General features: G+C 44.1%; 1 long non-coding RNA gene across 1 annotated transcript; it reads left to right on the forward strand.

Moving 5' to 3' along the window:
- The first annotated feature begins 920 nt into the window (after window positions 1-920).
- LOC120916982 lies at window positions 921-21,304 on the forward strand. Its single transcript, XR_005744151.1, has 3 exons — window positions 921-1,032; window positions 8,738-8,827; window positions 20,735-21,304. It is a non-coding gene; the product is annotated as an uncharacterized LOC120916982 (long non-coding RNA).
- Window positions 21,305-21,798: the final 494 nt, after the last annotated feature.

Below are 21,798 nucleotides of genomic sequence, written 5' to 3' on the forward strand. Positions count from 1 at the left end.
TGTCCACGTAGGGACCTAAAGTAGTGAATGACCACTGTCAGCTCCCATAAATGTCAATGGAGGGACTTGAGGTAATGACTGTTCATAGAGGGACTTGAGTTAATGAATGACCACTGTAAGCTCCCCTAAATGTCCATGGAAGGACCTAAGGTAATGACAGACCACCATCAGCTACTCTTACCATCAGGGCTTTTTTTCAGGGGGAACTTGGGGGAACTCAGTTCCACCACCTTTGGCTCAGACCCTTTGGTGTCTGCTCACCACAATCACTTGTAAACACAGAAGTCTGGTTTCTGTGTTTACAAGTGACAGCTTTGTAACACCCTGGCCTCTGCACTCTGTATGTAATGCAATTCTGGTATTTAATGCCCCTTTAAGACCCTTCTACTGTTTGTGAGATCGGAACAGGTCGTGGTTGAGTTCCTGCACCTATTTTCTGAGAAAAAAAGTTCTGCTTACCATCCATGGAAGGACCTAGGATAATGACTGATTGCTGTCAGCTCCCTTCACTGTCCATAAAAAGACCTGAGGTAATTAATCTGACTGACCACCATCACCTCCCCAAAATGTCCATGGAGGGACCTGAGGTAATGCCTGACCTCCATCAGCTCCCCTCAGTCACAGCCCTTGGAGGGACCTGAGGTAATGAATGACCACTATCAGCTCCCCTCACTATTTATGGAGGGATGTCTGACCACCATCAGCTCCCCTCACTAACCATGGAGGGACCTGAGGTAATATCCGACCATCATCAGCTCCCCTCGCTATCTATGGAGAGACCTGAGGTAATGGCATACTTTGTGTTTCTCTTTATAACAGATTTTATTTCCTTTCTATTATTACACGGTTACGAGGGAACTTCACATTCTGCCTCAGAGGCGCGCGCACCCCATTCAGTGACGGGTGCGCGCTTGGCTCTCCAGCCTTCCCACAGAGCAGTGCGAGAGCGGGAAGCTGGATCTGTGACTGAGGAGAAGAGGAGGCGGAGGAAGAGGCGGAACAAGATGGCGGCCGAGTGCGGAGAGTTGTGAGGTAATTCTGCGGGACTGGCTGGGATTGCACAGGGCCGGAGAAAGGGAGAAGAGGGTTGTGAGGTCCTTCCGTCCATGACAGGGAGGAGGGACGTGTACCGAGGACTATCCCTAAGGGATGGAGGCCTTTATTGGGGGGGTCTGGGGAGGGAAAGAGGGGGGACACTGCAGGACATAGGGGGCCTGTAAAGAAACACTTCACAGTCATGTGTAAATATAATCTATATCATTTATAATATATTGCATTATATATATACACCATTACATTAATAATTTTACATAAGATAGATTCATAATATATTTTTATAAAAATATGCAATTTAATATATATATATATATATATATATATATATATATATATATAATGAATAACAGTAGCCATGACATGGTGGACTGCGTGACTCACCGGACCATCAGCCCGCCAGTCTGCAGCACTGGATCTCTGCTGCTCAGCAGTCATTGGTTGCTAGGATCGCTGTTGTACTAGCAACCAGCGATGTCACTTGTGTGCCCCTCCCCCCTTGCTTCTTCTCTTGCCCCCGGCCAAGGACTACAAGTACAGAACTATGAGGTGTAGGTACAATGTTTACTTTTGATGGGCTCTACCAGTCTGTAGGTGAGCAATGGTGGATCGCGACTCAACTATAATGCCACGTACGCACGATCCGAATATTTTGTACGGAAAATGTCGCCCGAGGAAGAATCGTCCGATAATTGGATCGTTAGTACAGGGATTCCGTGAGCCGATCATGACAGTCGATCCGATATTTTATCGGACATGCACGAACATTTTCCTCGTACGATACCAGATCGTACGATTTTCGTTTAGTCAGTACAGTTGTCGTCCGAAAATACAACACAAATACAATACAACACATGACATCACTTCCGATTTTAAATTTTTTTTTCTGTCGTACGAGAATTCTCGTGACTTTAGTAACCTATTCAATTTCTACTGCGACTAGTAAACGGAAAAAGTCGTCCGATCTGTCGTCCGATCTGTCGTCCGATCTGTCGTCCGATCTGTCGTCCGATCTGTCGTCCGATCTGTCGTCCGATCTGTCGTCCGATCTGTCGTCCGATCTGTCGTCCGATCTGTCGTCCGATTTTCGGATCGTGTGTACGTGGCATAAGGATGCTCTGAGTGAACCTAATCTATGGGCACACCTGGTGTAAATGGGCAATGTGTTGGGGGACACCTGGAATAAAGGTGTCCTCTGGTGTGGGGGACACCTGGCGTAAATGCAATGTGTTGGACACTGACACCTGGCGTAAGGGGGGTCCTTTGATGTGGGGAACACCTGGCGTAAGGGGGTCCTCTGATGTGGGGAACACCTGGCGTAAGGGGGTCCTCTGATGTGGGGAACACCTGGCGTAAGGGGGTCCTCTGATGTGGGGAACACCTGGCGTAAGGGGGTCCTCTGATGTGGGGAAAACCTGGCGTAAGGGGGTCCTCTGATGTGGGGGACACCTGGCGTAAGGGGGTCCTCTGATGTGGGGGACACCTGGCGTAAGGGGGGTCCTTTGATGTGGGGAACACCTGGCGTAAGGGGGGTCCTCTGATGTGGGGGACACCTGGCGTAAGGGGGGTCCTTTGATGTGGGGGACACCTGGCGTAAGGGGGGTCCTTTGATGTGGGGAACACCTGGCGTAAGGGGGGTCCTCTGATGTGGGGGACACCTGGCGTAAGGGGGGGGTCCTCTGATGTGGGGGACACCTGGCGTAAGGGGGGTCCTCTGATGTGGGGACATCTGGCTTAAAGGGACAATGTGTTGGGAGACACCTGGCGTAAGGGGGGACACCTGGCGTCAGGGGGTCCTCTGTGGGGGACACCTGGCGTCAGGGGGTCCTCTGTGGGGGACACCTGGCGTCAGGGGGTCCTCTGATGTGGGGGACACCTGGCGTCAGGGGGTCCTCTGATGTGGGGGACACCTGGCGTCAGGGGGTCCTCTGATGTGGGGGACACCTGGCGTCAGGGGGTCCTCTGATGTGGGGGACACCTGGCGTAAGGGGGTCCTCTGATGTGGGGGACACTTGGCGTAAGGGGGTCCTCTGATGTGGGGGACACTTGGTGTAAGGGGGGTCCTCTGATGTGGGGGACACTTGGTGTAAGGGGGGTCCTCTGATGTGGGGGACACTTGGTGTAAGGGGGGTCCTCTGATGTGGGGGACACTTGGTGTAAGGGGGGTCCTCTGATGTGGGGGACACTTGGTGTAAGGGGGGTCCTCTGATGTGGGGGACACCTGGCGTAAGGGGGTCCTCTGATGTGGGGGACACTTGGTGTAAGGGGGGTCCTCTGATGTGGGGGACACCTGGCGTAAGGGGGTCCTCTGATGTGGGGGACACTTGGTGTAAGGGGGGTCCTCTGATGTGGGGGACACCTGGCGAATAATTTTTACCAATTAACAAGTAGGGTAATATAGTGTGTGTGTGTGTGTGTGTGTGTGTTTTTTTCTTTTTGCATTAAAATTCATTAAAGTGTATTTTTTTTCCCCCCAAAAAAATTGCGTTTGAAAAACCGCTGCGCAAACACACAGTGACCTAAAAAAAAATTCAAAACCCACCAATTTATTCTCTAGGGCCTTTGCTTTAAAAGATTACATGTTTGGGTGTTCGAGGAACGTTTCTAGCAAGAGTGGATTTGATTTCAATCCAAATTTTTAAGAGCAACTGTCATCTCTGTCGCGCCGTTGGCCCCTCCTCCTCTGTCGCGCCGTCGGCTCCCCCTCCTCTGCCGCGCCGTCGGCTCCCCCTCCTCTGCCGCGCCGTCGGCTCCCCCTCCTCTGCCGCGCCGTCGGCTCCCCCTCCTCTGCCGCGCCGTCGGCTCCCCCTCCTCTGCCGCGCCGTCGGCTCCCCCTCCTCTGCCGCGCCGTCGGCTCCCCCTCCTCTGCCGCGCCGTCGGCTCCCCCTCCTCTCCCTCCTCTGTCGCGCCGTCGGCTCCCCCTCCTCTCCCTCCTCTGTCGCGCCGTCGGCTCCCCCTCCTCTCCCTCCTCTGTCGCGCCGTCGGCTCCCCCTCCTCTCCCTCCTCTGTCGCGCCGTCGGCTCCCCCTCCTCTGTCGCGCCGTCGGCTCCTCCTCCTCCTCCTCCTCCTCTGTTGCGCTGTTGGCTGACTGACAGTCCCATTCGCTTTAATGGGACAGCTGATGATGCGACACAACATGGTGAGGGACAGGTGCTCTTGGAACAACTTATTCTTGCTGGTACAGTGGAACCTCGGATTGCGAGTAACGCGGTTAACAAGCGTTTTGCAACATGAGCACTGTATTTAAATAAATCCTAACTCGGTTTGAGAGTGTTGGCTCGCAAAGCGAGCATAATTCAGGCCAAAGCGGTGTGCAGTACCGCGTTTGGCCTGAGGTGGGGGGGGGCAGCTTGCCTTCTATCCTCCAGCTCATGTTGTGGCCGTATCCATCATATGTGTGGGGGGCATGTGAAGCCCAGTTCCTTTTTCTTCCTGGTTTTCAGGGAGAGGTGCATGCTGGGTGATTTTTTTTTTTTTTTTTTTTTTGGCACTGTAATGCCCAGAGACTCCTGGGAAATGAGTGTCATCATTTCCCAGGAGGCAATGGGGTCTCAGGACAGGAAGTTGAACCACCTAGGACCAGGAACTAGGCAGTTTACGAAATCTGCCTGGTAACAGCCAGATATAAGTGAGTAAAAAACATATTTATTTTAAATTTTTTTGTTTACATTAAAGGCAAGCTGTTAATAGAAAGTTCATTTTTAGGGTGGAACTCCGCTTTAACACTAGGGGGTGATCAAGGGGTTAAGTGTGTTCTAACTGTAGGGGGAGGAGACTGACCTGGAGGAAATGACAGATCATGGTTCCTAGCTATTAGGAACTCACAATCTCTTTCCTCTCCTCACAGAACTGGGTTGTGTTATATATATATATATATATATATATATATATATATATATATATATATACACACACACATCCCTGCTCTGCCTCTCATGCTCGCCGGTCACGAGCATCAGGACCCCCGCGATGCATCGGACGTGCGCCATCCTGGTAATTTTTTTTTTTTTTTTCTTTATCAGGACAAGTAGATTGGCCCCTGATTTAGTCCCTTGGACAAGTAGTTTTTACAATTTCCACACACCCTGATAATGATTATTCTAAATAAAAATATCATATTTATTTAATTCACTGCTATGCACCACCCTTGCTATCAGGGGGGTACAGGCAGTACACCTGTAAGGGGCCCGGTGGTTCCCAGGGGCCCGGATGGCAACCCCCTTTTTAAAATAAAAAATGTGTGTGTGTGTGTGTGTGTGTGTGTGTGTATGTATATATATATATATATATATATATATATATATATATATATATATATATAATGTTGTTTTTAATAAAGGGCCCAGATGGCACCCCATTTTTTTTTTTTTTAATGAAAGGGCCCAGAGTTTCCCAGGGGGGGGGGGGGGGGGGGCCCAAGGCCCCGGATGGCTACCCCCCATATATATATATATATATATATGTGTGTGTGTGTTTTTGTAAGGGGCCCAGAGGCATTATACTATTTTGTAAACAAAAACAAATTATTGCAGCTGTTGCATCATTCCTGTTCTGAAAAATGCTTCTTTTTAAAGTGCATGCAAATATTTTAATTGCATGTTAGCTGACTAAAAAATTTTGACCAGTACATTTTTTTTTCTTTCTAAAATTCCAAGCCATACAATCCCCCCCTAATTATAGTCTTTTGCTCAGCCAAGCAGGTAAATGTGACATTGCTCTTCCATGTCGTTGTATTTGAAATATGCGATAACATCAGTAGAAGGCATCCTAAGGACATTTACTATAATTGGCAGAGATTACCGCAAAAGGGTGCGATTGCAGGTAAAGGTTACGGCCCTGCCTGTGTGCTTCTTTGCATACACTATTTGTCTTGTCGAAATCCTACTCTGTGAGTAGCAAGCCCCGGCATAATGGCAAGGATAAGCCCTAAAGGCCCGTGCCAGTTTATTTTTATGCCCCGTTTATGGTTTGTTTCTATAAACCCAGGTGAGAATGGTTGGCAGGGGTGTGTCTTCGATATTGGCTCCAACTCCAGTTACCTGTTCATACATCTTTTCAATGGTCCTTCTAGAGGAAACACAAGGCGTGATGTTTTTCTGTTTACTTTTTGATTTATTGAGTTGATCTTTTTATTGTTTATTCTCTCAGCACCGGCTTCATTATTAATTCAAGATTTAACTCGCCGACATTTGTAAGAAAAGGACAAAGGTGCAAATAAACTTTTATGTTCCAGCCCATGGAAGTCCTCTTTCAATAGGGATTTATTTGTAACTTTTAAACAAGTTTGGAGCCTACGCACGTGGCCATATATACATTCTGCATTGTGGTGTGTTGCTCTTGGTGAACCGTAAGCATAGAACTCTGACACATTTAGTTTTGGTACAACAACGGTAAATTCTCCTGATTTTTGCCCTGATCATTCATAAAAAGGGATATATAAGGTGCTTTTAACACAGGGCAGATTCTGTTGCGATCAACAGGGGATCTTAGAGCTGATCCCCTGCTGATTGGAGCACAGCGGGTGGGTGACACCGCTCAGTATCTGCAGAGCGGACATGGGCAGAGCCCGCTCCGATCACTGAGTGGCCGGGAGTAAACGGTCTTCGCTTTGTTTGCACCCTGCTACCTCCAATCCTCTCCGCCTAAATGGAAGAGTTATCTCCCTTCCCTTGTGTGTTTGTGGTGTGTTTTTTTTTTTTTTTTTTTTTAAATGTCATATTTACCTCCACTGTGCAGCTCGTTTTGCACAGAGTGGCCCCAATCATCATCTTCTGGGGTCCCACGGTGGCTCTCTCGGCTCCTCCCCGCATCAAATAACCCCCTCTGGGAAGCTCCCGTGTCCAGCATTCGGCGACCGTAGCCGTCGAATGCAGGACTCGGCGCCCGCGCCATTGAATTTGACAGCAGCGGGAGCCAATGGCTGCGCTGCCATCAATCTATCCAATGAATAGCTGAGAACCCGTGGAGAGAGCGATGGCGGGATCGCGCCCACTGAAATTCGGGGCTCAGGTAAGTAAAACGGGGTGAGGGGGGGGGGGGGCTGTACACTGCAAGGTGTTTTTTCACCTTCATGCATATTAACAATAGTATACAAAAAAACGTTTTTTAACCGTAAAAAACAAACAAGCACTACAATGGCACTAGCAGCCAAAACATCTTAATCGTAAATGCTTCCCGCCAGTGTTCTTTTTCCAATCCCTATTGTTTCTGGGAGGATGTCATATAACAGTGATGGGGAACCTTGGCACTCCAGATGTTTTGGAACTACATTTCCCATGATGCTCATGCACTCTGCAGTGTAGTTGAGCATCATGGGAAATGTAGTTCCAAAACATCTGGGGTGCCAAGATTCCCCATGACTGTCATATAACGTTCTGCTGAGAATGTGCCTCACGCAGATGCTCCAGCACGATTTGTCACCTGCTGCATCCATTGGACACAGCGGATGACTGATCACTATATCACCAGTGTCATGTGATCTGCTGTGACCAATCAGTTGTAAACCATGAATGGCTTCCTTTCATGCCATTCATTGTATACAGTTGTGTTGCTAGCTGTGATTGGTCAGTGATTGGCTGTGATTGGTTAGTGATCACATAGTACAGACCGTGCCATTCACAGCCTATTTGTACCATGTGATTAACTGTAGCCAATCACAGCTAATCACCACAATACAGTGTCTACACACTCATTCAGTAAAAATTTGCTTATAGCAGTGCAATTCACGATTCTAAGCAAGTAAGGGTTAAATCCTTGTTCTGTCCAGGGGTGCATAGTAAATACTCACTTTCCTCCTGGCTCCAGCAGTGTCCCTCCAGCACTGCGACTGATCTCCCGCAGCCTGCCCTGTAAGCCACAACCAACTGTGGTTGCATCCCAGCCTCCTCAACATAAAACGCAGTGGTATTTTCCCTGTATTTTATGTGATGATGCTGAGACTATGCCCACAGATCAGAGCTTCATGCCTGGAGTTTGGCTTTAATTTACATCTCTATAGGGCCGCAACTAACAATTATTTTCATAATCGATTAGTTGGCCGATTTATTGTTTTGATCGGATAATGGCCTTAAAAAAAAATAAAAATGCATTTTTAATTTTTTTTTGGGGCCAATTTGTTGTTGGGCAGATTACAAAACACAGATTTCCGCAAAAAACACATCACATGCTTTTCTGTAGCTTCTCCATTGAAGTATATTGAACAAAAAATAAATAAAAATAGCACAGTTTTGCGTTAAAAAGTCCTTGCCCTTTCCAAATACGCAGCAGCTGAAAAAAATCATGGATGTGAACGTGTCCCATAGGAAAACATGTAACTTAACTGGGGTTAAGAAAAACAAAAATAAGTACAAAAAGAGCAAATAATCGCTACTGTAAGGGGTTCATTTTTTTTTTACTGTGGGACAGTGAAAGTAATATTTACAGTAGCGATTTGCTTTTTTTTAACCCCATTATGTTACTGGCCGATTAATCGATTATAAACATTGTAATCGATTAATTTCATAATCGATTAGTTGTCGATTAATCGATAAGTTGTTTCGGCCCTACATCTCTAACATGTCACTCCCTCCACTCCACTCAGAATCCAATTAATTTTGCAAGAAATTCTTTACATGTTTTTATAATTGCGATTTTTTTTTTTTTAGTTATTGTGACAAAGCATCTTAACATCCATTTTATTTTGCAGCATTCCAGAGTTCATCTTGGTGACGGAGTGAGTGAACGTTAGATTTGGCCTGTTGCTGCATCTTTTCCAGAACACATCAGGACTTGCACAGTAAGTCAATGGCTGTTATGCTGACAGATGGTAGTTTATCTGATTTAATTGGCACACATACCAGCAAAATGCGATTTATTGACTGTATGTCACTCACGGGTGGGGGACAGGTAAATAGTCAACTCTACTTCAATAGTCTAATGCTCGTGAACGCCTGCGCTGGCACTTTTACCCGGCTTCTTGTGGGTGCTGGATTTTGGTCGTCTTGATTGTCGGTTGTGGGATGGTGTCACTCTTGCACAAAAGTGCAGTCATCCCTGCACACAGGAAGTGTGCCGGAATGTAAATTGAGCTTCCCATGTCCAGGTCACATCCAGCGTGCTGGGGATCTTCTCTCGGCGTTCGCTGTCACTTTTTGAAAATTACACGGCCGTGCAGGGCTTACACGAACTACCACTTCCATCAGTCATTGCGGCTGACAGCTTGTAGTTCTGAATGGACAGCGAGGTCACTGATGAGCATCCTTGTAGTTCATTCACAAGCAATGCAGCTTGTAAACAGTCAGCCCCTATTGGAGGTATGGACTGAAAGCTTCAGGGCTTGTCTGTAGGTGTCTGGTATTGCACCCCAATCCACTGGTCACAGGTGCAATACTTTCCAGGCTTCAAAAATGTGTGCATTTTTTTTTTCCCTGAAAAGGCGAACTTTTAATCATCGTTACCTGATGCAATGTAATAGTTTAATAATCCCAAAGTCAGATTTTTTTTTATTTACACCCCAATATCTGTAGTTGTCGTCAATCCAATGCCTCACAGCACCGAACTTGGGCCGTTGGGTCAGGTCCAAATTTTAAGCCAATTTGTCAGCTGCGGGTTGTCATTAGGGCCGAAACAACTAATCGATTACAATTTTCATAATCAATTAATCGGACAGTAACATAATGGGGTTAAAAAAAAAAAATAAGTACAAAAAGAGCAAATAATCGCTAATGTAAGGGGTTCATTTTTTTTACCGTGGGACAGTGAAAGTAATATTTACAGTAGCGATTTGCTTTTTTTGTACTATAAAGGTCTAATTTTAGTTTTTAGTTTTTTTTAACCCCATTATGTTACTGGCCGATTAATGGATTATGAAAATTGTAATCGATTTAATTTCATAAATCGATTAATCGGACAGTAACATAATGGGGTTAAAAAAAAACTAAAATTGGCCCTTTATAGTACAAAAAAAGCAAATCGCTACTGTAAAATATTACTTTCACTGTTCCACAGTAAAAAAATTAACCCCTTACAGTAGCGATTATTTGCTATTTTTGTACTTATATTTTGTTTTTTTAACCCCCATTATGTTACTAAACATCTCAGGCCTGGGTCACACCTCTGTTTTTTGGTGCTTTTTGCAGAAACACACGACAGTTCAATTACATGTCTTCCTATGGGACACGTTCACATCCGTGATTTTTTTTCAGCTGCTGCGTATTTGGAAAGTGCAAGGACTTTTTTACGCAAAACGGTGCTATTTTTTTTTTGTTGGTTCAATATACATCAATGGAGAAGCTGCAGAAAAGCATGTAATGTGTTTTTGCGGCAATTTGTGTTTCATAATCTGCCCAAAAAATAAAATGTTTTTAAGGCTATTATCCGATTAATCGAAACAGTAATTGGCCAACTAATCGGGGGCAGAATTTATACCGGAGGAATCGGAGGGCCCTGCTCGTTGGAGCTTACAATCTAGAAGGGAGGGTCAACTGGGGGGGGGGGGGGGTGATCTGATGTAGAAAATAGACATACAGTTGTTAGGTGTGGGTAGGATAGTCTTCTCTGAAGAGGAGTGTTTTCAGGGATAGTCTAAAAGCTAATAGAGTAGGAGATAACCAGACAGATTGGGGTAAGGAGTTCCAAAAGAGAGGTTCTGGAAAAATCCTAGAGGTAAGCATGGGAGGAGGTGACGAGGGAGCTAGAGAGCAGGAGATCTTGAGAGGAACAAAGAATGCTTAGGATGGTATTTTGAGACTAGGTTAGTGATGTAGCTGGGGGCAGAGTTGTGGATGGCTTTGTAAGTTATTGTTAGTATTTAAAATGTAATTTGTTGGGTGAGCGGAAGCCAGTGGAGGGATTGGCAGAGAGGAGTAGAAGATACAGAGCGGTTGGTAAGGTGAATGAGTCTGGCAGCAGCATTCATGATGAATTGAAGGGGGGATAGCCTATGTAGAGGTAGGCCAGTGAGAAGGGAGTTGCAGTAGTCGAGGCGAGAGATGACCAGGGAGTGAAATAAGTGCTTTGTGGTGTCATTGGTTAGAAAGGGGCGTATTTTGCACATGTTGCGGAGGTTGAGGTGGCAATATTTGGACAGTGATTGGACGTGGGGCATAACGGGAGAGTTCAGAGTCCAGGACTACACCTAGAACTTTGGCATGCGGGAATGGGCTTATAGTTGTGCTATATATATATATATATATATATATATATATATATATATATATATATATATATATATATATATATATACACACAGAGATTAGGGGGGGGGGGGGGGGGGGAGGCACGTGGGAGAGGAAACATAAGTTCGGTTTTGGATAGATTGATTTTGAGGAAGTGGTGTGAGATCCAGACTGATATATGGTCGTAAATTAGTGATACAAGACGGAGGGAGTGAGTGAGCTGAGGAGTAGAGAAATAGATTTGGTTGTCGGCGTAGAGATGGTATTGGAAGCCATGGGAGGCCATCAGCTGACCCAGGGAGGTGGGGTAGATTGAAAATAGGAGGGGTCCAAGAACGCAACCTTGGGGGACCCCAACAGAGAAAAGAAGAGGAGGAAGTAGACTTGGAACGCTAAAGGTGCGGTTGGATAAGTAGGAAAAGAACCTGCGAAGAGTACAGTCAAAGAGACCAAGGGGGTGGTCAACTGTATCAAAGACAGCAGAAAGGTCCAGGAGTAGTAGTACAGAATAATGTCCATTGGTTTTGGCTCTTAGTAGATCGTTTATGACTTTACCTAATTTGCTTATTACATTTGTGGGTGTTTTTAAGTAAGCATCAACGTGATCAATATTAAACGTGTCCCTTGATGTAATAATGAATGCGTTGAAAAGACCTGCACTTCTAGATGTACATGTGCACATTATGCACAGTAAACTCCACCCTACTTTTGTGTGACCCGTGAATAATAATATAAATATCCTTATGAAGTGTATCCGAAGACTGTCTGGGATATGTAATCATCTGGAAAAAGCTGAGGAACCAGAATACTAAAGTGTTCACCTTACAGCCCCAAAGCCTGGATATAATCTGACTCCTTCTGTTAAATGAACAGGTGACTATAGTCTTAACGTCAATAAAGTGACGACTCAACTATTCCTGTTGTCACCCTTGCGTCAAGTGCGTATTGCATGCTTTCAGCAAATCTGTCCACACAAGCTTTAATAGTGGGATAAGAAGTCGGTGAAATACCAGAGCAACCCCAAATAACCGCTTCTGACACTCTCATCCCTACTAGTCATTTGTGTGTGTGTGTGTGTGTGTGTGTGTGTGTGTGTAATAAATAAATAAATAAATAATAAAAAAATATATATATATATAAATTTATTTACATTTTTTTTTTTTTTTTCCTATCTGAAACAGTTTATTAGTAGTATTTCTTGGGCTTCTATGTGCGACAGCATTTTTGTGATCACATTAATTTTCAGAGTGACCTTACTTGTATCCTAAGCATGCCGTATACAGACAGCTAAAGGTTTAATAATCTTTACAGGCCATATATATGTAATAATTGACAGAGTGACGAATGATTTCATTGACAAATGGCATAGAGGTCACCAAACCTCGTAAATGAATAGTAAAGGTGCTGCAGAAAGCTTTTTAACTATTTTTATATATAGAAATGTAAATGTATTTATGTAAAAGGATTACATCAATTATTACACATCAATGACTTTGGGGGGGAGGCTTGGCAAAAATCTTACTTATGGAGGGGCAACTAAATCAAGTTTAGAATTATTATTTTTATACCTATAAATAAAAATGTTTAAATAAAAAAATAAATAAAAAATCTTAAACGTGTTTTACCACTTCAGCCCCAGAAGGATTTGCCCTCCCTTAATGACCAGGCCATTTTTTTCAATACAGCACTGCGTCGCTTTGAATGACAATTGCGTGGTTGTCCAACGTTGTATCCAAACAACATTTTTGTTTACTTTTTTTTTTTCCCCACCACAAATAGAGCTTTCTTTTGGTGGTATTTGATCACCTCTGCGGTAAAACATTTTTTGCACTATAAACAAAGCGACAATTTTGAAAGAAACAACATTTTTTACTTTCTGTTGCAATATCCCAAAAATAAAAAATGTCCATCAGTTTAGGCCGATTTTTATATATTGTTGGTAAAAAAAAAAAACGCAATAGGCATATATTGATTCGCCCAAAAGTTATAGTGCCTACAAAAAAGGGAATATATTTATGGCTTTTATTTTTATTTTATTACACTGACTGTGCAGGGCTTGTTACCTGTAGATGCCGGTATTCTGCCGAGATGTGTCCCCCCCCTGGCGGATTGTGCCCGCCCTGGACTGCGCAGTGCTCTAGCTCTGAAGAATTACCCAACATTAAAGTGGAGGTTCCCCCTAAAAAAAAATTCTAACAATACATTCAGAAGACTGATTACACTGCGGGTAGGCTTTTTTTTTTTTTTTTTTTTTTTTTTCGTACATACCTCGATATCTCCGTTTCATCCCTCGGCTTCCGGGTATGATTCTTGTGGGGCTGGGCGGTCCTAGTTGATTGACGTTCCTCCGACCGACGCATACTGGACGTCACGACTTTCCGAAAGAAGCCAAACGTCGCTGCGCAGGCGCCGTATAGAGCCGACTCTATACGGCGCCTGCGCAATGACGTTCGAGTTCTGTCGGAAAGTCGAGACGCGCAGTATGCGCCGGTCGGAGGAACGTCAATCAACTAGGTCCAACAAGAATCATACCCGGAAGGCGAGGGATGAAACGGCGATAACGAGGTATGTACGAAAAAAAAAAAAAAACCCAGCCTACCCGCAGTGTAATCGGTCTTCTGAATGTATTGTTAGAATTTTTTTTTAGGGGGAACCTCCACTTTAAGAGCTGGGCATGAGCTGTAGACTGCGCAATGAACAGGGCATTATGACAGTCGTTGCCGCACACTGCCGATGCTCGCTTTACTTTACAAGGGGGGCGTGTATATTACAATTATATCGTGTAAGGGGTGGATGTCACAAAGTCGCCCATCAACCGTGCAAAACTCGCCCTGCTTTTCATACACCCGCCCCCCTATCAGACGATATAATAGTAATACACAGGCCACGGGGGGTGTTGCGTGTGTATTACTATTATATCGTCTGCAAGGGGGGGCGGGTGTATGAAAAGAAGGGCGAGTATTGCACTGTTGATGGGCGACTTTGTGACATCCACCCCTTACACCATATAATTGTAATACACTTGCCCCCCTTGCAGAGTGAAGCGAGCATCGGCAGTGTGCGTCGCAATATTGTGCTCCATGCATATGCGCCGCGTCCAGGCGATTGAGAGGTGTGTTGAGGGTTGGCAATTTCTGTAGGTCCGCTGCGCCTGCGCAGGACAGAGCGGGCAAAATCCGCCGGTGGAAATTCTCGGCAGGACACCGGGAATAATGCTGGAATTCTGCGAATGCGCGGGAATCTGCCGGTCCCGCGCATGCGCGGAAGTGAGGTCATCGCCGCTCCGGCCAATCACAGCGCCGGAGCGACGATAACAGGAAGAAAGCTCAGAGGGGACATGGCGGCGGCAGTGGACGGGACCGTGGAGGACTTCGGGAGCTTTGTTCTCAGGTAAGTGACACATAAAGAGCTAGTATACTGTGCATACTAGCTCATTATGCCTTTCTTTTGCAGGTTTTTTTTTTTTGTGACAGTTTACTTCCTCTTTAAGACACGCATTTAGTGTTTCAGGAAACTTTTCAATCATATTTTGAATAAAGGGCCAATAACATAAGAGTAATCATACCAAACTAGTTAGCAAATCATATTACATTGAGGATGCGGACTGTGCGCTGTGTGTATATAATAGATTCCTCTCGGTGAGCGCTGGCATAACGCCCCATTTAGGGTAAGTATTGAAACAAATGCCTTTCATACCAAGCATACCAAGTACTGGCCTGCCATTGCAAACTAGTGTTTAGAACTGAACTCCAGGGATATATAAAAGACAAAAATGAAGGTTGCACTGTTTCCATTAATACATTATTAAATGTATTTGTTTTAAATGCAGGCAGTGCAAGTACTAAAAATGAGTTTGTATTGGCCTCTAGTAGTCCCTGTGCAGAAGACTGGGCAAAGGGGAACCTTCCTGAGGAGAGGGAGAGAGACTTCTTAAAATCGACGATGAAATGCGCGCTTCTTTGTCGACTTTTGGAGCCTTCATTCTCATTTCCTCTTGAAAGCTGGCACATCTTTCACATTCACTTTAAAATAATAATAATAAAAAATATATAAATTAAAAATGAAGTTCTTCACCGCAAAAATTGTTAAATCTTTTCAGGCATGGCGTGAAATTTTTTAGATCTTCTTTTTTTTTTTTTTTTTGTGCGCTGCAAGAAAAACAAAGCTTGAGGAACACAGTGCTAATGCTATGCGTATAAACATACCATGCAAGTTTCAGTGGGGTGTCTTTTGTTTTACTTTCCAGTACACCCTTTTAAGATATGTGGTATTCCGGTCCCTTAGTAATCCATTAAAGCTCAGAAAAACAGTTCCTGGATGATGCATCTTTTTACTCTAGAACAGGGGTGGCAAACACAAGGCCCGCGGGCCAGACCTTGCCATGTGGCCCGCCAACGGGCCGTTCGTTGCCACCTTGTCCATGTTCGGATCAGCACAGAACGCGATCCGCGGAGCGCACCGCTGCCTCGGTCTTAGGAAAGGCCGCGGCTTCGGCCTAGCTCCGGAGCGGTTGGCCATCTTGGTACACCCGGCGGCGGCTGTTGCCTAAGTGCGCGCTGACGTCATCACCCCTCCCTCATTTGCTCGTCGATCTTCTAGCCGGCTATTCTGCAAGAGCGCGTCAATTACAGTGAGTTTTGGCAATGTTGGACTGGCTATTACAGTGATTAGTGGGGCAGTGTTGGACTGGCTATTGCAGTGATTAGCGGGGGCAATGTTGGACTGCCTATTACAGTGTTGAGTGGGGGCAATGGTGGACATTACAGTGATAAGTGGAGGCAATGGTGGATGACTGGATGTTAGTGAGTTTTGGCAATGGTGGATGTTACAGTGAGGGGGGCAATGGTGGATGTTACAGTGAGGTGGGCGCAATTTTTTTTTTTTTTTTTGCTGACCTGAAAAATGATCCGATCCGTGACTCTGATCCATGACTCTGATCCGAGGATCGATCCGATCCGTGAGTTTTTCGATCCGTTGCACCCCTAGCGTCGGGAGTGTGTGGCTAGGGGGACACATAGTCTTACAGATACAACCGGCCCTTTGAGGGCAACCATACTGCTAATGCGGCCCCAGATGAATTTGAGTTTGCCACCCCTGCTCTAGAAACGACTGAAAACAAACTATACGCTCTTCACCCTCCAGGACATCTTCACCTGGCCTTCTTTTAGGTTTGGGACCTTTTGGCCATGTTGATTGGCTGGGAGGGCTTAGGCTCCGTTCACATATGCTGCGGCTCACAGGAGGGGGTTAGGTGCATCACTGTTCACCGTTTCAAGTGCGAATCGGGTCAGAATTTTTGCCTGAATTCACACCTGAATCGGACCGGAAGACGCACAGGTCTCTTCTTCAATGTGAACCGCCGCTGCCCCGGAGCTGTGTGAACCAGCTCCATTGAGGGCCGTTCACACACTCTCCTGTCATGCGACTAGTGCAGATTCTGGAATGCCTTTTTGTTCCTACCTGAAACAGTTATGAGCTGTGCTAGCACCTTACTAATGCCAGTTTATTGAGTCCTGTAATGCAGGCAGACCAGGAGCAGCGGCCTGTTTATTACTCAGTTATATCATTTTTCTTGTGATTTTATTGGCTCCTTCCTTTCTATGGAGGCTGTTGTACCTGAATCATTCATGGGACCGCAAACTCTGCTCCATGACCCCGCACGGTAATTGCAGGTTTTTAGCAGCCTTTAATTAGCAGCCATGATTGAGCCATTTTCATGGGTTAGTGGTAAACATAATGTTTAAATACTTGTAATAACATGAACTGCATTTTGCACACCTACTTATATTGGACTTTGCCTGCTTTGTAGCAGACATCATTATTATAGCTGTTAAAAAACATAATTGCAGAGATTGGTAGCAACCTGTTATGTGGGAAACGATTGTCTTGCATTGCATTTTATAAAACAAGTAACATTTTTCACCAAGGCACTTTATAAAACCGCAATGGAAAGAGCAAAAAATGCACAACTGTTGCAAAATGTTTGTCGCTCCCTGCGAATTGGTGACGTTTTTGCAAATTTCCCTTCTTTTTGGTTTTGTATTGGTTGTAAAGGGCAAAAATCAAGAAATATAGTGTAGAATGTTTGCTCATTTTTACTCCTCCTTGGTTTTCCTGATGAATGTTGCTGTGAAGATGCAGTGGGATTATTTGTAGTCTTTCCTTTCTCTCCCCTCTTAACTTCAGGAAAGTGTATCCCTTGCATATTCCCCAAGAGTGAATTGCTTGTTTATGTCTAGGGCAACAATAAAAAAAATATGTTCCCTGCAGCTTCTTCACCCCCATGAGTCCTGGCATTCTCGAGACCAGAGCAGGGTCCATAGCCCTGCTCTAGATGTGAGGATACCAAGGGACAGTATCCATCGCAGGACCCTGGGGCGCACCTTCTGCTGACGGGGGCTTGGGGTTAGTGAAGGATCAGGTAAACAACATTTCTTCTCCTCCCCTGGACAAAACTATCAATAGTATTGACCTTTGCAGTGTGGGTATAGCCCTGAAGCAAGGAATTATTAGAAATAAATATAATTGTTTCCGATGCATAAGGAAAATGCAAACTGTAAAAAGAAAGATTGGACAAGTGCACCAATCGCAGTAAGTAACAAGTATTGTGCGAACTATCAAATCTGAGGGGCCACACATAATCTGAGATTAGGAAATCCTGATAAACCCGTATTTAGCAGCGTTTCGTTTATAGGCGTTTTTTCGCTTTTGGACATTTTTTTTTTTCTTAACGCTTCTAAACGTAAACACGGATTACTATCTGTCAAGTTTAGTAATTAAGGAGCAGTTGTAAAAACGTCCCGTGTACATGGAGCCTGTCGGTGCAGATACAGTGGTGTGTGTGCTTTCAGTTTCAACTAAATACAGATACAGTTAAAGTCTAAAGTTAATAGTCTTGCATGCCTCCTTTATTTGTAATTCTGTTTAGACCACCTTGTGACACAGGCACTTGTCAGACCCCATAGCCAGGTCCTGGACCCTGGAGGCTACACTGCAGTTGGATAATACAGCCTGTTCCAGGACCAACCAGGACGGTGATTGAGCAGCAGGATACTGATTATTTCATCCATCTACCTAAATTCTTGTGCCGTGTTCAGACTGTTCTATGCAAAGCATTAGAGCCCTGACTGGTGCAGAGTACTGACCCTCTTTGGCTGTGTGATGCTTTACAGGGGATAACAGGAGGCCGATATAAAGACAGCATAAGGTACTTTGAGCTAGCTTTTTATGTAAATATATAGTGTTTTTGTTTTAATGCATACATAACTGGCCTATATTGTATTATAATTTCATAGGGTGAAATTTAGGCTATGGTTTAGTGCAGGGCTCGACAAATCCCGGGCGCCAGGTCGCCATGGCGACTAGAAATGGTGTCCTGGCGACTTGGCTTGGAAGGTGGGCAAAAAAAAAATGTTGATATTACAAGTTATTACCACCAAATGTGAGCTGGCGCCATCTGGTGGTGGCCGTTGGTATTACAAGTTAAGCATTACAAGTTAAACAGCAATTCTAATGTCATTTTTCACTATTTTTCACTGCCATCTTCTTCCCTCTAATTAGAACCCCCAAACATTATATATATTTTTTATCCTAACACCCTAGAGAATAAAATGGCGATCGTTGCAATACTTTCTGTCACGCCGTATTTGCGCAGCGGTCTTACAAGCGCACTTTTTTGGGAAAAAATTACACTTTTTTTAATTAAAAAATAAGACAACAGTAAAGTTATCCCCATTTTTTTTTAATATTATGAAAGATAATGTTACGCCGAGTAAATTCATACCAAACATGTCACGCTTCAAAATTGCGTCCGCTCGTGGAATGCCGACAAACTTTTACCCTTTAAAATCTTCATAGGCGACGTCTAAAAAAAATCTACAGGTTGCATGTTTTGAGTTACAGAGGAGGACTAGGGCTAGAATTATTTCTCTCGCTCTACCAATCGCGGCGATACCTCACATGTGTGGTTTGAACACCGTTTACATATGCGGGCGCTGCTCACGTATGTGTTCGCTTCTGCGCGCGAGCTTGGCGGGACGGGGTGCGTTTTCTGGCTCCTAACTTTTTTAGCTGGCTCCTAGATTCCAAGCAAATTTGTCAAACCCTGGTTTAGTGTTTGGGTGAGTGGGAAAACTTGTGGTAAGCCTAAGGGTCAACTAAAAGTCAGGCTAGTTTAGAATATGCATGGGAACTGGTGTGTGTTTTTTTTTTTTTTTTCGTTCAAGCATGATGATCAATAAAACTAAGTGGAAAATATAAAAAATGCAAAGGAACCCTAAAGCATGCACCATAAGTTGGCTAGACACTGATTTATTTTCAGATTCCTTTGCCCCCCCCCCCCCCCCCAAAAAAAAACCTACTGTAGCTGCTGACTTTTCTAATAAGGACACTTGCACTGTCGGATCTGATGTCCTCACCCGAGCTGATTCTTTAGTTGGCTTCGGGTGCAGGTGCCGGCTTCACAGCCAGTTTCCTACTGCATAACGGCGCAACACTTCCAGCTCAGATCGCCATGGCACATCTGACCAGAAATGGGAGCAGGTACCTGTCGGAAACCAGGTAACCATTCACCCGCCCCACCAAAATTTCTAGAAGTGGCAGTGGAGGGGGAGGGGCACAATGTAAACAAGTGGAACTTCCCCTTTTGGGTTAAGTTCATCTTTAAGCAATGCAGTGCGTGCCCATACCACATCCCCTTGTAGTCTTAAGACTAGAAGGATGGTACCAAGTATATAGAATGGTTGGCGGGCATTGAAACTAGATGGAGCTTTAGCGGGCAGGAAGGTGACAAATTTTCCCAGTATATTGGCCTAATAGTATAGTGTGATTTCAATTTTTTTTTTTTTTCCTTTAATGGTACAAGATAAATTAATTTTTTCTTTAAGCTTGGAGTCCAGATTTAAAAACCCAGGAAGTTATAACTAGCTTTAACCACTTGACCGCCGAAAGGTTTTATCCTCCTTAATGACCAGGGTATTTTTTGCTATTTAGCACTGCGCTACTTTAAACTGGCAATTCCTCGGTCATGCAACACAAATCTATTTTTTTTTTTTCACACAAATAGAATTTTCTTTTGGTTGTATTTAATCGCCACTGTTTTATGTTTTTTTTATTATTTGGCTATATAAATGTAATGGCTAATTTACTTACACTTTAATTCATGACAGATTGCTTACTATTGTGATCATCTCCGGTTGGCTACAGCTAAATCAGATGGTACAGGGTGCTGTGATTGGCCCAGGTACCATGTGATAGCTGTGGGCTAATCACAGTAGTAAGCAAAACAGTGATGAATGGCTTCCAATTTTTGACTGTTTTTGTTTACATTGGTACAATCCTAGCGATGGCATGCTACTCCGCTACTCGGAGAAGCTGATCACTGTGATCTGGTGGTAACAGTATATGTTAGTGGGTGGCAAGTGGTTAATGTTGGCATACTAGGCTTTTTAAAAAAAAAAAACATGACAAAGTTTATACTATTCTAGTTGTCTACATTACATTTTTCCATTTTCTTTCCTTTTTGGAAGATGGAGGAAGAGACAGCCACTGAACCTACAGTTCGTAAGCAAAGACGCCGGAGACGGAGAAAGGGTCAAGTTGAAGATTTGAACGGCCAACAATTCCTTAACCAAGTCACGGAGCTGCTCAACACCAAGGAAGATGAGTTGGATATGCTGGGTCAGACCGTGGCCTGCAAATTGCGAAAAATGAGAGAAGATCAGAGATTGGTTGCAGAATACCTTATTAATTATACTTTGTATTTGGGTCTCATGAACCGCCTGGAAAACGATGAAAAAACAAAACCTAATTATAATTTTGGCGAATATTCTGCTTCTGGACAAGGACATGAAAACGAGGCCCAAAATTCTGATTCTTCATTTGGGATTTTGGACAGGTCTGGTGGATTTAAAGAGGAGACCTAAAAATTGTTTTAAGTCCAAGGTAAATAAAATGATTGAGGTTCTCATCGGATGTATGTTGCCAACTTTTTATGCTTACTTTTGTTTCATAGCCGTAATGTTTTTTTCTTAAAACTTTCATGAGGAATTGCACTCAATGCTGACTTTTCTAATAAAGTATTGTGATTTATTTCCTGACCAACGTGTGCCATAGATCTGTGTCATGGTTTATTCTGGGAGTTTCTTTATGTGTACTGGGCACACCAGGCAACAATTTTCCTTAAACTTTTATGGGCCAACCGTTTAACTTTTTTTAGTATAGAAAAACCTTGCGCTAAATATAAGACTTCTGCACTTTTACTACTTGAAAACGAGGAGGTGAAGATACATGCTCAAAATATAAAAGATATGCGCTGTCTCATGTAAAACAAGTGAAGTATTGTAAACAAGCACAATAATTTCCACCATGTGATTAAACAAACATAACGTAATGGGTAAACAAATCCATCAGAAAATTATTCATCAAAAATAAAAAAATACAATCAAATTTTATTTATTTTTTCCATAAAAAAAAATATATACATATAAAGGGGCAGATCCACAAAGAAATTACGCCGGCGTATCTATTGATACGCCGGTGTAATTTCAAAATTCCCGCGTCGTATCTTTGTTTTGAATCCTCAAAACAAGAT

This window comes from Rana temporaria, chromosome 11 (assembly GCF_905171775.1).
Source record: "Rana temporaria chromosome 11, aRanTem1.1, whole genome shotgun sequence".
Classification (NCBI taxonomy): domain Eukaryota; kingdom Metazoa; phylum Chordata; class Amphibia; order Anura; family Ranidae; genus Rana; species Rana temporaria.